Source organism: Lithobates pipiens, unplaced genomic scaffold (assembly GCF_037356315.1).
Source record: "Lithobates pipiens isolate NorthernLeopardFrog02 unplaced genomic scaffold, aLitPip1_a1.2 Scaffold_8, whole genome shotgun sequence".
Classification (NCBI taxonomy): domain Eukaryota; kingdom Metazoa; phylum Chordata; class Amphibia; order Anura; family Ranidae; genus Lithobates; species Lithobates pipiens.
In genome coordinates this window covers 522,707,715-522,728,729 of record NW_027507903.1, presented here as the reverse complement: position 1 = coordinate 522,728,729, position 21,015 = coordinate 522,707,715, and the positions used below count along the sequence as shown (strand labels likewise).

At 43.6% G+C, this 21,015-nt stretch overlaps 1 protein-coding gene across 1 annotated transcript in view; it reads right to left on the bottom strand.

Annotated features, from left to right (window-relative positions):
* The window catches only part of RASSF2 (Ras association domain family member 2), an 84,480-nt gene extending 66,134 nt beyond the window's left edge, over positions 1-18,346 (bottom strand). Inside the window, exon 1 of the mRNA XM_077469485.1 lies at positions 18,191-18,346. The gene's annotated coding sequence lies outside the window, so the exon portion shown is untranslated. The remainder of the gene's footprint in view (positions 1-18,190) is intronic.
* Between the last annotated feature and the right edge of the window lie 2,669 nt (positions 18,347-21,015).

The window sequence follows — 21,015 nt, the reverse complement described above, 5'->3', positions numbered from 1 at the left end:
ATTCCACGCCGCATTGATGCAGTAATTCATACAAAAAGGAGCCCAAACCAAGTATTGAAGGCATACTATACTGTACATCAGGAATCAGCAACCTTTTTCCACTTAAGGGCTGGATTCAATGTATATGAATGCATGGAGGGCTGCTTTCACCTGCTAATAAAAGATAACATTACATAGCCCCCGCATATCTCGCACCCCCCGGACATTACACAGCCCCCTGCACCTCTGGACCCCTTTATGTCACACAGCCCCCCCCCCCATATTACACAGCCCAGGGCTGAGGTCTCACTTGAACTGGCTGATCAGTGCCCATCAATGCAGCGTCACCAGTGCAGCCTGATCAGTGCAGCTTTGCCAGTGCCCATCAGCGCAGTAGCCTCGCCAGTGCCTATCAGCACAGCCCTGCCAGTGCCTGGGGAGAGGAGAGCCTCTGATTTACACAGAGCGGGGATCTTCTGCTTACCCGGCGGGGCCGCAGTGTCACACTAAGTCCCGCCTCCTGGACCGGCTCCTATGATGGACATCACACATCTCCACATTGCACTAGTGTGACGTCCATCATAGGAGATGGTCCAGGAGGCGGAACTTCATATGTCACTCGGCCGCGCTGGGTAGTTCTGCCCTGTATATCCCCAAGTTCCCAGCCAACACCAGGCCTTGGGACTTGGGGCTAATAATTGTAAATAACCAATACCAGACCCGGGGCTTTTTGGGGACCCACTCTAAGCTACAGCCCCCTCCCGGTGCCACTGAGGGCCAGACAATTGGCCCGCAGGTTGGCGACTCCTGCTGTACATGGATATACTTTTCATTAAGGCAACATTTTATTAAAAGCTTTTCTTATTGGTCTTATGTAATATTCTAATTATCTGAGATACTGAATTTTGGATTTTCACTAGCTGGAAGCCATAATCCTTAAAATTAAAAAGACATAAATCACAAGTGCACCACTAAAAGCAAGAAAAAAGTTCCAATAATTAAATGATAAAACGTCTCCATGTAAACAGTCCCATGGGTGTAAGTCCACACAAGGAAAGTGCTGAGAAGGATCCATCACCAAGAGGAAAAAGTTTACACTGACTCTTACCCCAATTTGTTGACCAGTTAATCAAAAGGAGTCAACCACGCTTAAAGTGAATGGAAACCAGATTAAATTTGAGCTGGGCACATATATCTGCAGTGTTTTTTCTCATCTCTCTCCAAAGCCCTGTGTCTCATAGCCTTCTCTTGCTGCGTGCCTCTGTTATCAGCCTGACGAGTTTTCCGTCACATATGATAAAACCAGCTGGAGTTTTGAGTTGGAGAAGGTTGCTATAAATAGATTAGCAGAGCCCTGAACAATACAATGGAGAGAACTGAGAGTCTCTACCTATGTGTAGAGGGGGGGGGGGGTGCCTTTCCTCCAATCAGCTGTCTTGGCTGTGTGCCCAGACTTCTCTGCAATGATAATCAGGAAAAGAAAAAAATCCTAACAGGAAGGGGACGTTCTAAACAGTATCTAAAGATGAAGATCAGCAGATATGGATGTAAAACTTATGAAGGGAGATTTGTTTCATCCCTGTGTATCATCTGTGGCTGTTCACTTCACAGGGTATATTAAGCTAACCAAAGAGAATCCCTAGTGGTGGACTTTAAAGGCACGTACGAAGAATGAAAAGTAAATAAAAAACAAAAATGTATTAATTAGACCATCATAAAAACATTACATAGAAAAACCACTTAAACAACATGGTAGCAACGGTGAACAATGTAGCAATACACTATAGAATTTGTCGTTTCGGAGTGCAGAACGTCTCCTTCCTCAGGGATGTATATATAGAAAAAGCACATTTAAATCAAAAAGAAAAAATTACATAGATATTCTATGCTGTTAAAGTTAAAAGCAGCAAGACAGGTCAGGCATTGCGGGAGATCTTCTACTCTCCCAGGTTCCCAAAGAAGTAGATGATAGAAAGAAAAGCTCAAAGATATAATTTACTGCAAATGGGTGACAAAGCCCTTAGTGTCCCAAAACAGCTGGGTAGGCCAGGAGAAACACTGGGGCAAGGTAGTAGTCAGCCCTGGAGCAGTAATGGAGGTATAATCTACGATATAATATGGGTAACAAAACGCATGAATCTAGTGACTTTAAAGTAGAGAGCTGAGAGAGTGATCTGACCGCCGTCTGGCGTTCTGACAGCAAGTGCTGTGGAAAGTGCTGCCGGGAGTCATGTGTAGCACTGACCCCCAAAGGAGTGGCTGGTTTTATTGGGTTTACCGTTACCTTCTTGACCTCGTGTGCGTCGAGGGGTTTCCTGAGGTAGATGGCCCAAAGAATTGCAGAAACTGACACTGGATCCACTTTTTGGGATATTCATTTGAAAAAACAAGTAGACAAAACAGTCTCTCAAAGAAGGGTAGAGAGTTAGGTAGGAAGTTCAGGTACTTTTGGAACTGCAATAGATAGGAAGTCTCTCACTATAGAAATCCAGAGAATTACCGTTCTACAACTGGATTCTCACAGCTACCGAATAGACCTCCTCTCACTAGGCCTAGCAGCCGATAGAGTGTTTAAGTAAAGTAACGTCTCTGCCGCAGACTTGGATGTAGAACACTTGAACGAAAGTCTCTGCCACAGACTTGGATGCAACTGAGGAACGTAGACAAATTTAGAGCGCTATCATACAGTACCAGTATCTTGCAGCCGGTCCAGTGATACCGTATGAGTGTAGATTCACTTTGTGTCCTTCAACTCAGCCTCCAGGCTCCTTCTGAGAAGCCAGCCTTATGTGTGGCTTTCTCCAGAAGAGTCCTCCCCTGGTTGCTTCTCCAGTTGCTGGGCCTCTCCATAGATGAGACGGCACCGGACCACCTTTGAATCCTCCTAACAGTTACTTTGCCTCAGGCTAACCAGCCCGAGACTTGAAATTGGATGGATCCGCACCCCAGGCCATGAGGGCCATGGGGGCTGGTCAGGACCAAACAGACAGAAAGCTCTTCTGGACCGGAACCCAGAAGCACTTGATCTCAGTACCTTAAGTACCCTCTCCCAGAATGCACAGCAAGATGATACTCCCACTGGGCGGGCTCCGAGAAAGAATGGCACGCTTGACTACGTTCTCACACTTGCCAGTGGTGACAGCGACACCTATGGCCAAGCAGAACCCAGTGCAATCCAACTAGACTGGTACTGAAACCATAATTTAGTATAATTAACCCTAAAACCCAACTGTGGCTTTAGGAATTCTAAATAGAGAAAAAAAAACATAGCGCGTGCTCTTCAGGAGTCGGCGCTACACATGTGATGCTTTTTTTTCCCCCCCTTTTGTTTTTTAATAAAGCACAGGCACTAGGATGCAGCGTTCTATCTGACAGAGGGGATGATATAAAGATGAGATTGTGGCTTAACAACCACTTTAAGTGCATCTCCAGGCATTTTTTTAATATTATAGAAAGATGTGGGGAAGGATGCACCCAATGTCAAGTTTTTTATTATCATTTGTGTCCCCATTGGAGAATTACCACTGTTTGTCCTGGTGACCACTAGTGTCACTAAAACAGAAATGGAGAGAGATAAATCCAAAATTTTAGAGCTGTCCCTAGAACAAAAATAATCTTCCAATGAGGATACCTGTTCTGGGGACAACTGTAATAGAGGAGATTTCCTATAAGTTCCGGTTGGTGTTTTTTTGGGACAGGAAGTGAAGGGAAATTTCCTCAATTGTTCACAAGCAGCAAAAAATGACCTGTCAGGGTTGTAATATGCATAAACTGCATGTTGTTGTCCTGGTGCAAAGGAAAGAAGTGATGTCTGGATGATTTTAGTTGTGCCAGCATCGGCTAGCTTTAGGATAGAAATACAGGAGCTGTCACTTTGGACATGCTCTGGGGCTGTCATCCTTATCCTTACTTCACTACTCAGAGTCAATAACTGAACAAGCACATATCCGATATCCAATATGCCCTTGTTTGTTCCAGGTCAGTGACTCACTGAGCAATGAAGATAGATGAAGGTGACAGGCCCAGAACTTTCAACTGTTACCATTATCCCTTTTTTATTTAAAACTGAGTTCTTTAATTGGGGTTTTGTAATCTACTGCATTCTGCTAATACTGTATACAAAATACTAAGTATCTCTAAAACCGACTTTATTTTAGTTTTGGATAGACTAGGAAAGGATCATAACCCCTGTCTGGTATTTACTTCTGCAAAAGTTCCTGTTGAGAAGATTCATCTTCTCTTTTTTCTTCTAGTGATCATTCATGTTCACCAGGAACGAAAGTTCAGAAAAATCCAATTTTGGAGTTGTCACTAGAGCAGAAATAGGAGCAAAATCTTCCTATGGGAGCACCTTGGCTAGTGACGACTAACACAAGTTTTCCCTTCCTTTGGTGGCATCTCATTTAACTTAGCCCTGGTTCATATTGGAGCGATTTAGCATGTCAAATCGGCGGGAATGGCACCATCCAAATCTGTGAGACTCCACATTTGCGATGCTGCACCGATTCCTAAAAGGAGTTTCTGTACTATTTTGGAGTGCAATTTCCATAGAAATCGGTGCAGCAGTCTGCACAGATGTCTCTGAAATTGTCCCCAAAGTCGGGACTGACATGCGGGAGTGAAATTGTCCGAGTCCAGCTGAACTTGCAGGATTTCATTCCCACTGTCAGTGTGAACCTAGGCTTAAAGAAGTATTCCAGATGTAGCATCATCCTAGTTTGCTAGCTGTAAGGTTAATTTAGTTGGCTCCTCTGTAGGCAGAGGAACATGGGGGTTAAGTGTGTCAGGTTGCTTATCCGCTGCTTCCCCCTGTCTTCTAGAGTGTTTTGTTTTTAGAAGTATAGTGGGGGGGGGGGAATCAACCTAAATATTTATAGGTCTTAAGCCAACCCCTAGGGGGGCATTCCCAGAAGGTGGAGGGAAAGTCTGTAAACACTCTGATGCCTGGAAGTCTGAGAGCAGAGGCCAGGGTCAAGCCATCTGGAGGGGACCCCCTGTACTGGGGACCCTGCCCCTGAGGCAGAGAGAAGACAGAGCAGAACCTCAGAAATCCAGTTCAGCTTTAAGGTCTCAGCTAGGCTTATCTGAGCAGGAGTCAGCCTGAGCCAGTGTAGAGGAAAGAGACAGGAGATCTGGGATCAGAAAGTTCCATATGTGGGACTGAGCAGGGGCAGACTGACCATTCGGCACTGCCTGAGGGCCCCATGCCACTGAGGGGCCCCATCAGGGTTGCCAGCCTCAATAAAACCAGGGACAGTATGTAAAAAATCCCAGGATTATAGCTGCCCCGCCTCTCCAGTACCGTTTCAGTGTGTGTATATGTATTCTGTGTGTCTGTGTATACTGTGTGGCCCCATAATCTATTGCCTGTGGGCCCCATAATCTCCTATTGCCTGGGGGCCCCATAATCTTCTCCTATTTCCTGGGACCACATAATCCCCTAGTGCCCGGGGGCCCAATGAGTAGTCAGTCCGCCCCTGAGACTGAGCGAGTACTTAATCTAGCCATCTTTCAAAGAGAAGTAACAATGGAGTGCAATACCTCACAAGTCAGGACCAAATGCAGCCAGGAGTTATGCAATTTACCCATTGGCAAACCACTTTCAGTGACTGAACTTAGTGCAGCCAGGTGCAGTGCAACACAGCAAGGCACTGTGCCATTACCATTTCTACTTTTACTACAACTACTTTCACCACCACTCTCACCGCTAGTGGAAACACAGGACATTGCATCCCACAGCTATGCAATACAGAGTTTGCAACCTGCTACAGAGCAGGAGCCAGAAACTCAGGAGTCTTCAATTCTGTACAAAGTTCTACAGTTTGAGGTATCCCATGCTCCCATCCCTATCCAAGTTCATCGTTCCCTAAATAAAAACACCAAAAACAAAACCTCTTGACTGTTTATTCAGCCTGAGGAAAAGTGTGGAAAATACCATGTCCCTGGCTGTGGGGGAAATAGACCCAATCACCAGCGGCTCCTACAGGGGTAGCGCTGCACAGGTAGGGAAATTGTATAAATGGTTACATTGGTCCAGCTTAGAGCAATGTAATTATGTATATACAAGACCTGGCCGATGCCTTTGGAAGCTGAAAAACACTGAAGTATACACCGCTACACCAGTGATCTCCACTTGCTTAAATTTATTATCGCTGGAGAAGCGATGATTGATGGGGGACATGATAGCGATCTACAAATACCTTAATGGTGATCCCAGCATAGGAAAAAAATGATTCAGTCCCAGGGAGTGTACGAGGACATGGGGCCACACATTGAGACTGGAGAAGCGGTTTAACCTTAAACTACGTAGGGGGTTCTTCACTGTCAGGACAATAAGGATGTTGAACTTTGTCAGAGCTGGGCTCAGCCCTTCCTTCTCTGAGCTGGCCACTCAGCTGTCGGCTAATTGCCAGCTCCTATTTCTCCAGTTACTCAGCTGTTAAGGGTATCCTGCTCATCAGTCCTGCCTATTTAAGCCAATCTCTGCGTTCTCCTTGGTCAACATCACAGAAACTATTTCCTGCGATCCTGTTCAAGACTTGCTTTGTTGACATGCCTTCTGGCTCCAGATCCTGCTTGCTGTTCCACTACATTGATCCCTGACTTCTGGCTTGGCTGGCTATCCGTTCCGGTTACTGAACTTTGCCTATGTTTTGACTACGTTTGTTCTTTTTGCTTTTATTATTAAAAAAAGTGTGATTTAACTGTACTTCTGTCTCGGCCTGATTTCATGGTTTCTGACACTCTCTTCTACAATTGGTGGTGGCTGCGGGGAGTATGGATAATTTTAAAAGACTCTTTAGATGTACATCTTTAAAAACACAGCATACAGGGATATAGACACTGATACACGTACACCTACACAGGTTGAACTGGATGAACTATTGTCTATTTTCAGCCTTACCTATTATGTAATTATGTTTCTTGGCAAACTGCTCCCCTCCTCCATTGTGAAGGCAGGAGGTCAATTACTTGACATGGGCACCATTCTGAGAATCTCTGACTGGATAAAGTGGAGAGAGTGACCTCACCGTTGCACCTTGTCTAATCAGAGAACACTTTGCACTCATTCAGAAAAACGTATTCCCCGAATGGTGCCCATGCTGAGCAGCCAGCTTCTAGTGGCATTAGCCAGGTATGGTATATACATAGTTACATTGGTCCAAGGTGGACTAATGTAACCATGTATAAAATATTCATACCTGGAATTTCTCTTTAAAGCGGTAGTAAACCCGCTGACTTTTTTCCTACACCTGTAAGGCAAAAGGCATAATGAGCTAGTATGCACTGCATACTAGCTCATTATGAAATACTTACTTTAGAATGAGGCGTCGGTATCTTACCCGGTCCATGCCGAGGGAGCTGACATTTGCCTCAGCGTGTCTTCTGGTGACTTCTTTCCGACAAGGTCCGGCGTCTTAGTCAGCGGCTCATCGCAAGGGGAATATCTTCTAAACCGTACAGGTTTAGGAGATATTATTTTTACCTACAGGTAAGCCTTATTATATATTATTAAATGACTATACAACCGCTTTAATACTGTAGGAACAGGGAGGGAAAGTGAAGGAAAATCTTCTCAAATGGGACAAACAGCAAAACAAAATCCTGACAGTAAATAAAAAAAAAAAAAAAGTTTTGACTTTAGGCTTCTTTTCCGCGGCCCAGCGTTCCATCTGCCCGTATGAAAAATGGACAGCAATTAATTTTTATGGACGAAAATCGGATCATCATCTATTTACAACCTTTTCTTTTTTTTTTTTTTTTTTAAACAGCCACTCACCAGATCTGTTGAAATGGAATGTATGTAAACGGATGCTGTCCATTTATATCCGTTCCACTTATGGGCCATAAGCCTCTTGTACACGATTCTCCTGTTTGAGCATCTACTTTTTCAGACTTTTTTTGTATGCATTTGAGCATTTTTGCGCATATGCCTTTGTGCAGTTTTCACACAATCCCCACGCACATTTTACGCGCATGCGAGGAAGCTTGTGCTCGCATTGAAAATGATAAAGGACAAATCTGTGTGAATTTGCGCGCAAATGTGGAATATAATTACTGACCGAAATATTTTTTACTGAAGAATACATGGTGCATGTTTACACGCCTGTGTGCATAGGCCCATTACAATTAATGGGCTGTATTTTAGCTCAGTAAAGAAAAAAAAAGTGTGCTGAATTTTTTCAAGCTGCGGTGTGCAAGAGGCAGTTTTAGGCTTTTTTATTTTTTTATTTTTTTTTTAATACAAATTGTCGCCTCTTTCCGGGTTTGGCAACAACTAAAAAAACTGATGCAAAAATGGAACTGAACTGAAGACAGATGTGCAAACTGATCATCTGAATCCATTTTCATCATTTTTTTCTTAGCAAAAAAAATGTCACTGAATGGATGTCGCCTGTGTGAAAGGGGCCTATAGCAAGTGGTTTTCTGTACGCAATCTCTTGTTTTGAAGGAATAGTAAGATTGTTAGTATAGTAACATTTGTGATAATGGAATGTCCTCGTCAAAACTTGTCCTGTCACTTCTGTGATTCTCATATACAGTAATAAGGATATTATTTACACCAGGGAGTCAGAAGGGTTAAAACAGACTGAAATAAACGCATGACTTTACATGCAGCGGCAGAAGAAAGATGAAAGGGAACGAGTGAAACCTTATTTTACCAGTCTAATATTTTATTTTTTAAATACCAAATACACAGCAATACAGAATTATCTGCGTTACAACATGGTTTAAAAGAGAAAAAAAAAAAGATACGAAACAATAAAAGCAAATCACAAAAAAAAAAAAAACAATACTATGAAATAGTTTGGTGTGCCTTCCCGCAAGGGAAGAAAACGAGAAGTTGATAACCACAATGAATACTGTTACTACAAACATCTACTGATCTGTTTTCTGATGTTATCTGCCTAATGCCTTGTTGTTTTCACTTCCCTTTCTATTTTTGGTTTCAGGAGGACATATTTCTTCTACATCCTGTACAACAAGAGGACCCAGGAAATAGGAGGACCTACAGTATGTAAGAAGACTAAGGCAGCCATACTTAATCAGGGTTGCTCCACACTCCAGAGGTTACTAGGGGTTCCTGGAACAGTGGTTGGTTGGCCTCTCATTTGATGGTACCTGCCTAGTTTCAGGGCCAATGTCACTAGAAAGAGCAAGCCGCTATGACACCAGTGACCTCTTTTAGCTGCCCAAGGATGGCATTCTTCCCACTGACCCCCTGTGAAATAGTACATTATCTCAACTTCTCTTCAATGTAAGGAACATTCTCCTCTCTTGAAGTATAGATGCGAGAAGACACATCTCTCAATGGCCAGAATGTAAAGGGTTACATTTCTCCATATACCACTAATGTAACTGGGCCCTTCATTGAAAACCAATGCAAGGAGGCATTTCCTTAATAACCATCAATTTAAGAGAGATGGTCTGAGTAACTTCTGACATTATATTTTAGATAGATTTCATATCAATTTTGTGATCATTACTTAAAAAAATATTGTATCCTGTAGAGCAGTAAGTGCTGAAAAATGATCTACCTTGGGCATCAAACAATTAATGTATGCCACGTGTCTTTTTATTAATCACTTCTATAATTTACTGAATACTGATCACACTAATGTACTTGAGTTGCAGATAGGATTTTTAATATGGTAAAAAAAAAAAAAAAAAAAAAGGTTGAGAAAGGCTGCTCAAAGTTCCCTCCTTTCCACGTCTCTAATCTTCTGTCACAAAGCTCTGTGACGTAAGGTGCTGTGTGCCAATAATGACTTCCAGTGGTTATAAACCTTAGACATGAAACATGAACAAAGCACATCCCTCTATAGTGCATATGTGTCTCAATCCAGAGCACTAAGCGTCATGTCTGTCTGCAGCACCATTCCTCTGCTAGCAGTATGAATCACTTCTGACGAGATTTCCTGACACCAAGAGAAGAAAGGTGACAGGGCAGAGACCTCCAACTGATTGACAGCCTCAGCTCTGTTGCTGTGTGTCCCTTCCCTCCAATCAAGTTGAGAAATCCTGTGTAAATTCTGCACTTTGAATGGATGTAGAGCAGTGGTCATCAACCCTGTCCTCAGGTCCCACTAACCGGACAGATTTGCAAGATAACTGAAATAAATCACAGGTGACATCATTTGCTGCTCAGTGATTGCAGTATTCTAGTCTGCATCTCTCCACAGTAATACATAAAACCTGGCCTGTTAGTGGGCCCTGAGGACAGGGTTGATGACCACTGATGTAGAGGAAAGACAAATGAAGATAAACAGGTACAACGTGTGTAGGGGGATTTGTGCTCCGCCATCATTTTAGCTGTCTCCTTGCTTGCTGCGGTGTTGAACAGCTGTGAACCAAGAGGGGAGACATCGAAGCTAGAGGCACCAATAAAGATAGAACAAAGTACTATGTGTACTTTGCTCCACCAGAAACTGAAGAATGTAAAAAAAAAAAAAAGTGATAATTCTTACTTAAAAGCAAGTCGATCTTCACTGAGCTGGTCCAAAGATTGCTGCCCAAGATTTCCTATGTTCAGGGGACTCCATTGACTGCAGGGTCTTTTAGAGCCACCCTTTTGTGCGTGCCTTCAGGGAAGGGACTTCAAGCCAATGTACACAGGCAACCAGAGAGAACTAGGCAGGGTACGTATGCAGGGTTGCTCTTGGAATTGCGAAGCATGTAATCTTGAGGATAGGATTGGGGGAAATTCTGTAAGAGTGTGAATGCGCACTCTCCAACTATCTTTATTGCAAAAGGTGCAAATTCAAAGCCAGACTGTGGCAAGGTTACATAAATGTAGCCAAAAATTACCCCATGAATACTTGAGTGCAGTTGAGATACAGTTGTGCTCAAAAGTTTGGCATTAATATTGAAAATATGACTGATCATGCCAACAAATTGTCTTTTATTTAAGGATAGCAATCACATGAAGCCTTTTAGGAACACAGTTTTTTTTTTGGATTATTTTTAAATCATAATGATAACAGAAATCCCCCAAATAGCCCTGATAAACCTTTTTACATACCCTGGAATGTTTGACCATGGTACAGACACGGAAGGTGGCACACATAGGTTAAAATGGCAATTTCCCACATGTGTAGCTTTTTAAATCACAATTAGTGTCTGTGTATAAATAGTCAATGAGTTTGTTAGCTCTCACATGAATGCACCAAGCAGGCTAGACGCTGAGCCATGATAAGGTAGAAAAGAACAGTCAAAAGACCTGCATAACAAGGTATTGAAACTTTACAGAGATGGAAAAGGATATAAAAAGACATCCAAAGCCTTAAATACTTAAGTGGAAAATTTGGGGGATCTCTTGATACCATGCAAAGTTCAGGTAGATCAAGAAAGATTTCAGCCACAACTGCCACAGAAACTGTTGGGGATACAAAGAAAAACCCACAGGTAACTTCAGGAGAAAAACAGGCTGCTCTGGAATAAGATGGTGTGGTTGTTTTTAAAGGAGCACAATACGATGATACTTGAACAAAAAAAAGAGCTGCATGATCAAGTTGCCAGAAAGAAGCATTTACTGTACAAGTTCCACAAAAAAGCCTGGTTACAATATGTCCAACAACACCCCAACATGCTTCATTGGCTTTTTTTGTGGCATTGGCGCAGTAAAGGCTTCCTTCTGGCAGTTCAACCATGCAGCTCTTTTTTGTTAAGTATCGTTGAATTGGGCTTCTTAAAAACAACCACATTGTCTTTTTGGAGAGCATTTTTCCTCCTGCGGTTGGTTACCTGTGGGTTTTTCTTCGTATCCTGAGCAATTCTTCCACCAGTTGTGGCTGCAATCTTTCTTGGTCTCCTTGACCTTGGCTTGGTATCAAAAAGAGCCCCTAATTTTCCACTTCTTCATAAGTGATTAAACAGTACTGACTGGCATATTCAAGGCTTTTGATATCCTTTTCCGTCTTTCTAAAGTTTTATTACCTTGTTACGCAGGTCTTTTGACTGTTCTTTTCTACCTCCCCAAGGTTCAGTGTCTAGCCTACTTAGTGCATCCAAGTGAGAGCTAACAAACTCATTGACTATTTTATACACAGACACAAATTTCAATAAAAAAAAAAAGATACAAATGTGGGAAATGGACCTTTAATTTCCATTTTAACCTGTGTGTGCCACCTTCTGTGTCTGTAGCAAGGCCAAACATTCCAGGGTGTGTAAACTTTTGGGTGATTTCTGTTATTATGATTTAAAAAGGATCCAAAAAAAAACTATGTGATCATAAATGGCTTCATGTGATTGCTATCCTTAAAGCAGGGGTTCACACAAAAATGGAACGAACCTCCGCTTTTCAGAAACCCCCCCCCCCTCACATTTGGCACCTTTCAGGGGGGAGAGGGGTGCAGATACCTGTATAATACAGGTAATTGCACTCACTTCCAGGAATAGACTCCCGCGGGAGTCACACCCCCCCCACCCCCCACTGTCTCCTGGGAAACACACAGGTCCCAGGAGATAGCGGGGCCAGTTAGGATGCGCAGTGCGACTCGCACATGCGCAGTAGGGAACTGAAGTCGCAACGTTTCACTTCCCGATTCCCACACCGAGGATGGCGTGGCAGCAGCCGAGGGTTTGTCGGCAGCCGAAGCCGATCATGGCTGTACTCCAGAACAGGTAAGTATCCATTTATTAAAAGTCAACAGCTGCAGTATATGTAGCTGCTGGCTTTTCATTTTTTTTTTTTTTTTTTTTTTTTTTGGTGGACCCCCCCCCCCCCCCTCCGCTTTAAATAAAAGACAGTTTTTTGGCATGATCAATCAGATTTTCAACATTAATGCCAAAATGTCACAATTTCTACCAGGGTATGCATACTTTTGAGCAGGACTGTATATAAATTGGGCTTTGTTTTACTTGTCTAATGCAGGCACATACATGGTCGAATTTCAAACTAATTTTCTTTTCAAAATCAGAAAATTTGTTTTTTTTTGTGATCCGATGATGCCACCATTGATTTTCGAAATTCGGCCGACCAAGCCTTCAATTTCACTGCATGTTCCTACAGAAAATAATTTTCTTGGCCGGGACTCTTCTTTTCTCTCCGTAAATTTTCTTTTCTTATTACATTTCTCGCACGATTCTCCCATCATTGATTAGAAAATCGTTTGTTTTTCAAAAAATTTCCAACATGTCCGATTCCTCAAATATTATTTCCACGTGAAAATCGGCTGTTGCTGCAGCCCACTAATGGTGCGAAATTCATACGAAAATTCTTAGATACGATTTTCGAAAGAAAATTCTTTCAAAATTCGAACAGTGTATGGCCGGCATTAGGAATTGAAGCTCTCTGTAGCCAGTCTCGTCATCCAAGAATCCTTACCAGCTGTTAGACTTCAGCTGGCCATACATGGGTCAGTTTTTTTATTCAACAGCGGGTTGAACAAAAACGGAACCAATTCTTTCCCATACACACATTGGAGGTGGATGGGGGAATCCTCCCTGTTGCACGATTGTATTCCGACAGTGGGGAGCGTTGATTGAGCAGCTTTTATTGACAGGGCGGTTAGTCAGAACTCCAATCAGTAGACTGACTTCTGTTCAACTGCAGTGGCCACACATGGATGGAAAGTTGGCCAGTCCTTGCTGAACCGCACACATTTTTCAATCCATGTATGGACAGCTTTACACTGCAGTTATAGCAATATGTGAACACGCCCCCAGCTGGCTGATTGGTCAATGAATGAGCTGCAGTACACTGATAAGGTCATTCCACAATTAGTTTTCATCTGTCAACCCGTTTGTCGCTAGCATAGCATCACAGACTGTTTGGCAACTTCCTCCCAGAAGTAACTCTGGCGGTTAGATTGTTAGCAGCTTCATTGAGACATGGTGTATACACATGTAAAGTGCAACAGAATTTGCAGGTGCTTTAGCGTAAAAAATAAATAAATTCTCTTTTACCGATAGTAAATGGCTTTTATTTTTTACTTTAGTTTTGTATTTTTGCAAAGTTGGAAGCAGAAAGACTTCCCTGGGATATAAAACATGCATAAAGTCCCGGGTTACCAAATGCAGCAAAGAATGTTCAGGGTATTTACAACATCAGATCGAATCGCATGTGCCATCTTTCTTGTGCTGGTGGGAACATGAAAACTACCGCGGGATTGATTGTGAACAACAGATATGTTTTTCCTTTATATAAAACTGAAGGCAAAACTTTTTTTTCCTTTTGGATAGAGTGGGGAGGGATTAGAACACCTGTCAGGTTTTTATTGCTGTTGGTGTCACCGGCACCTTTCACACCAGCGGACCAATTGAGTCCACCTGTCCATTTTTCAGAAGGACCTGATCGGACCACCCACTGAAGTCTATGGGGCAGCGGATGTCCGCGGATGTGTCCGATGACACCTGCTGGGCATCTGATCCGATAAAATTCCCTAAAAATAGACGTATGGCAATACGTCCCCCATCTATCCAGTCGATCGGATGACAATCAGATGGAAATGGACATACAGTCTGTTTCCATTCGACAGCCCCATAGAGGTGAGCGGGCTGTGTCCGTGTCTGCTCTATATAGTGGAACGGACACGGACCTGTCATCCACCTGCTTAGCGGAGGGATCCCCTGCTGAGCAGGCAGATTCAGCTTGGATGGATTTGCTCTGTTTGAAACCCAAGCAGGGTTGTCACCTTTTCTTCAAGCCAAACCCGAACACTTTAGCGGCCTGGGACACCTATGGGTGCCGCAAGGAGAGTAGTAATGCGGTGCACATAGCGTGCTACAGCGAACAGTGGGTATGGCCAATTGCTCTTGCTTACATCATCGCCCTGCCTCCCCAGTGATGCCAGACCTGCCCCCAGACAGCAGGCGGCAACAGATTTGTGTGTGACTATCTGGGTTACTTGGGGAGCCACAGGCTGGTCTGAATAATGTGTCCGGGTTTCAGTCTGCCTGACTGTCCGGGTGAATCCTGTACAGGTGGCAACCCTAGGCCTAAGGGATTCGTTCTCGCTATCTATTATGTTTACCGTTATCATTGAAAGTGAAAGCAAAAGGAAAATCTTGAATGGCAACCAGAATGGGAATAGAAGGGAAATCTTCCAAAGAGGCGACTACCTCTGGTGACTACCAGCATGCCTCCAAGTTGTCCCAGCTGGCTCTTGCTGCTGTAAATCAATATCCTGTGGGGGGGGGGGGGGTGTATGTCTATGGACGCACCCAGCTCGGCTTGAGAGCACACCTGTATGAGTGCCCACATAGTAAACCTTGCCAAGGGGGCACTTGGAGAAAAGGAGGAGCAGACAGCACTGGCAGGGGACCCTAGAAAGGAGTTAAGGGGCCGCTCTATGCAATATCAGCAGCAGGGAAGTATAATATAATATGCAATATGTTTATTGTTTTAAAGAAAAACAAATTATGCCTTTACAACCACATTAACTACTGTTAAGCAGGCTACAAACGATACAATGTTTGTACAACTTTCTTGTACAAACTTTTTTTTCGGATTTACCAAAATCACATAATAGGAGGTCAATATTAAACATCTTCAAATTTTATGCAGGTAGGCCCTTGAATTACATAGTTAAAGGTATATCTAAAGGAAATTGAACACAAATTGTATAATGTGTATCCCACTTTAGCCATAGATGGATCAAAACTCAGCTGGTGCAGCCGGGACCACGTGTGTCCGTCCCTGTTAGACAGGTTTGTTAGACTTCCGTTTTAATGGAAATATTGGACACCTCTTGTCAATCATTGGCTGCAGCTGCTGATCAGTGTATTCTGACACCAGAAAGTCCCACTGTCAGAATACAATGTCCTTGTGGGGTGGGTCCTTCATCCACCTTGTTTGTGTGGATGGGGACATCTATTCATTTTTGTTTTTTTTGTTCAGTCCCCCAGATAAGCAATTTTTGCCTCTGTAACTCTGTGGCTAGCAGGAGGTGGGTCCTCTCCCTACACACTTTGTACATAAGGATTTCGCTTTCCCATTTTGGAACATTGGAAGGTAAACTATTAGCGTTCCCTCTAACTTCCAGTTGTAGCTATGGTACAGGAAGTGGAGGGAAATCTCCCCAAAGGGACGTTTATAACCCTTCCTTACTCTATACAAAATGAAAAAAAAAAAATGCCTTCAGTTCTAATTTAAGCTCCAGGTTATATAAAGCATGGGAGCCGTATTTCTTCACTAGGGTAACTTGGCAAAAACACTTGGATGGAGGGAAGCCACACCTCCTGACCTTTAAGGGATAACCCTAAAAAAAAAAAAAAAAAAAAAAAAAACCCAACACGCCACATTCTTACCAAACGGAATCATATGTTCCAAGTCAGCTTTACCATGAAGATAGTCACAATGAAAGTACTATTATATTATATTATTATAATATCTGTCCAGCTGGGTCATTTCATTGTTTAATTGTTACTATGACTCCCCTACAACTAAAAATCATAAATTTGGAGTGAAATCATAGTAGACCTGGCTGGGCCCCCACTATGTATAGATGTAGAACACCAGGATCACCTACCTATACAAGCCCAGGATTACTATTACAGAAGTAATATTGCCATCTTATGCAGGGCAGACATTGCCATGCCCAAGGCACGGGGGGGGGGGGGTTATTTACTAAAGGCAAATCTACTTTGCACTACAAGTGCATTTGGAAGTGCAGTCGCTGTAGATCTGAGGGGGACATGCAAAGGAAATAAAAAAACATTTTAGGTTGCACATGATTGGATGATAAAATCAGCAGAGCTTCCCCTCATTTCAGAGCTTTCCCTCTGATCTACAGTGACTGCACTTCCAAGTGTTCTTGCAGTGCAGAGTGGATTTGCCTTTAGTAAATCCACCCCATTGTCTGAGAAGTTCATGCATTGCTGCATTAGTACAATAGTACAGCAACACCTGCCGTTACAAGCTCAGGCATATATTTATTATTGCAGAGGAATATCGCCATCACATACCATGGCAGATTCTGACATGTCAATGATGCAGGCTATAGTTATCGGTCTCTACCCTCAAGGAGCCCACAATCCAAGGTCCACATTCATACTAGGGCCAATTTTGGACAGAAGCCAATTAACCTACCTGCATGTCTTTGGAGTGTGGGAGGAAACTGGAGTACCCGGAGGAAACCCACGCAGGCACAGGGAGAACATGCAAACTCTAGGCAGGTAGTGTCGTGGTTGGGATTTGAACCAGTGACCCTTCTTACTGCTAGGCAAGAGTGCTAACCACTACACCACTGTGCTGCCCTAGCGTTGGCAACTCAGCCCTTTAAACCCAAACTAAAATTACACAGGATCTGAGGCTAATTTAGTGCAGATAAGGCACTAAGGGAGTTTAATTACCACCTGAATCAGCCACAGAACCTGTGTAATTAATATGAGTTGGGGTTAAAGGGATAAGGTGGCAACCCTAGATGCGGGCGCAAGGCACATTGAAGCTGAGAAGTGTATGCAATGAATCATTAGTACATAAACACCTGCCAATATAAGCTTGGGCATATATACCCTGTTACAGAGGAAAATCACCATCTTATATCACAGCGGACACGGACATATCAGCGATGCATGCACAAGCCACATTGACCCCGAGAAGTTTATGCACTGATGCAATCGTACATGAATAGCTTCCTATACAAGGCCAGGTGTATGTTCAACATTACTGAGAAATATCAATGTCATATACCATGGCGGACACCGACATGTCAGTATTGCATACACAAGGAAGGGTTACCACATCATCCCTTTACAACATATGAATTACACAGGTTCTGAGGCTAATTTAATGCCAATAAGGCACCAAGTGAGTTTAATTACCACCTTAATCAGCCACAGATCCCGTGTAATTCATAAGAGTTCGGTTTTAAAGGGATGAGGTGCCAACCCTAACACAAGGTATATTGAGAACTTTGTACATTAGTACAGCTGAAGTAGCTATACCGCCCGTGTAACTCCTCATAAGGCATTTGACATGTATGCCAAAGAACGATCCACCAGCGAGCCAAGGAGTGAAGTTTAACCCTTGTCGCCAGGCCAGCTTGCAGATTGCAAAAGAGGTCGAAGCATCCAACTTTTCCAAGTCCGCAGGGCCTGGCGGCTGTTGCGTTGGCGTTCTCTACGTACAGTTTTGCTGGATATCAGAATTGACATGTCAGGGTTTAATGAAGACAAATAAAAATAAAAAAAAGGAAGTAACAATGGAAAATGATAAAGAAAACACAAATAAAATGGTGCTGGGCTCATGGCGGGGGGATTGGCTTACCTTGTCCCTCTGGTAAAGCGTGACCTGTGTGTATGTATGTATGTGCCCGGGGTCCCAGCTCTCCCTCTCCCCATCAATAAAGGGAAGTCTGTGTATGGTGGAGCAGTCTACATTCACACTGTGATAGATGGCTCAGTGTCCCTTCCCACCCACCAATAACAGCTGGCGCTGGTGTCTTAGCCTGGCTGTGATTGGCTGGCTGGGCCTCAGTTAGGCGTACACCCTTTCAGACAATGCTAAGAAAGGGAGGAGGAGGGGGGGAGCTGCCAGCAGCATCTGTCTGAGAAAGCAGTTTTCAAATAGTGGTGCATGGGAGAGGAGAAGATGGGAGGAGGAGGGGAGGACAGCCTTTGTCACACTTCAGGGGACGTGGGAAAGTTGCTAAGTGATCTACAGACCGTCCCTGATATGCTGCGTGGCCCAGGAAAATAGAGGGGAGCCAAGACCACCCCATCTGTGGTCAGAGAGGATGGAGACTGCACATAAAATGATACATTGTAACCTTTCCACTCATATCACTGAGAGGGAAATGATACAAAACACAGACCTCCACCCCAAATATCTCATCATTAGTAGGAAGAAGATACCTGATGTGCTCTGTCATCACCTTCCGGGTGTGTCACATGTCAGCCTGGTGTCACAACTCATGAACTATGTCATGACCTTAAAGGAGAACTCCGCTGAATACATAGTGCTTAAACATCCATAGGAACCCAAATCTTTTTCTCTGTAAAGACAATTCACATTACTGGCTGGATTGGGTGTCTATTCATTTTATGGGCTTCTGCCTGGTAAGGGTTTGTCGGGTTTGTTCTGTGCATCTGCAGTCTTGGATTACCGACCACAAGTGGGGGATTCATTGGGTTGCTTTCATGTAATGGGGGGTATTTACTAAAGGCAAATTCACTTGGAACTGCAGTCGCTGTAAATCTAAGTGGTATATCTGAAATGAGGGGAAGCTCTGCTGATTTTATCATCCAATCATGTGCAGGCTAAAATGCAGTTTTTTTTAAATTTTCCTTGCATGTCCCCCTCGGATCTACAGCAACTGCACCACCAAAAGTAGTGCAAAGTGGATTTGCGTTTAGAAAATAAACCTCAATGTTTTTCTACACTAGTTGCAATAGGAAAATGCTGCATGCAATCCTCCATATACAAAGAGTTACAAATAATATTTAACCACTTCAATACCGGGCACTTTCGCACCTTTCTGCCCAGGCCAATTTTCAGCATTTAGTGCTGTCACTTTCTAAATGACAATTGTGCGGATATGCTATGCTGTACCCAAAATACATTTTTATCATTTTGTTCCTACAAATAGAGCTTTCTTTTGGTGGTATTTGATCACCTCTGCCATTTTTATTTTTTGGCAAATGAATAAAAAAAGACCGAAAGTTTTGAAAAAAATAAATGTAAATAAGTAAGTTTTCTCCTTCACTGATGGGCACTGATAAGGCAGCACCGATGAGGTGGCACCAGTGACATGGCACTGATGACGTGGCACTAATGGGAACTGACAATGGGCACTGATAGGCAGCACTGATATGCAGTACTGATGGGCATTGATAGGCGGCATTAATGGGCACTCATAGGTGGCACTGGTGGGCACTGATAGGTGACACTGATGGGCACTGAAAGGCTGCACTGATGGCTGGCACTGATAGATTTCACTGATAGGCACCACTGGTGGCACTGGCAGGCATTTTTCATGGCACTGATTGGCAGCTGCATGGGCACTGATTGGCATTTCCCTGGTGGTCTAGGGTGGCATACCTGGTGGTCCAGTGTGATGGCCATCCCTGGTGGTTCTGGTGGTCTTGGGCGGGCATCCGAGGGGGGGCTGTGCTGATAAACAATCAGCACAGACCCCCCGTAAGGATAGCAGCCGATCGGGTCTCTGTCAGACGCAAGTGAGGAAAAGGCGATCAGCGGCTCTTCCTGTTTACATCGTGATTGGACACAGCTGATCATGTAGTAAAGAGTCTATGTCAGAGACTCTTTACCTAGATCGGAGTTGCGATGTGTCAGACTGACACACCACAACAACGATCGCTGCGATGCGCTCCCCCGGCTTGATATCCTGACAACGTCATGTGACGTCCAGTCAGGATATCACAACCACTTTGTCGATGTGATTTTTCTATGGCAGGCAGCAAGTGGTTAAATAAAAAAAGTACGATTTTCTGATCATGTGTATTTTTATAGAAACAAAAATCAACAATATCACATTACCTATTTATATGCGTGAAAACATATTATTTGGCAATATCACACTTGTGCGATGTCAGACATCGCATGTGAGTCGCACCGCAACACTGTGCAGATCACATGCAATGTCTGTGCGATGCAAATTTAGCCATACAGATTGTATGGCTGAATTCACATTGCATTCGGGACAAAATCGTGCAGAAACTTTTTTTTTTCTCTGCACCAAAATCAGCGCAATCCAATTCCTGTCCAAATGCACAGTTCACACTGCGATCTGTGAACCGATCTAGGGCTGCCGACTGGGATGATTAACTTTGCATTGACACCCGCAGCGTTTCACAGAGGGCAGTGTGAACCGCTGGCGACTCAGGTGCAATGCGGGAACCCGCACTGGATTCACAGGGTATCCCGCATCACACCAGTGTGAACCGAGCCTTAAAGTTAATAATTCATAGACTACACAGTATTGGGGTGACACAGTGGTGTAGTGGATGGCACTCGCCTAGCAGTAAAAAGGGTTGCTGATTCAAATCCCAACCACGACACTACCTGCCTGCATTTTGTGCCTGTGTGAGTTTCCTCCGAGTACTCCGGTTTCCTCCCACGCTCCAAAGACA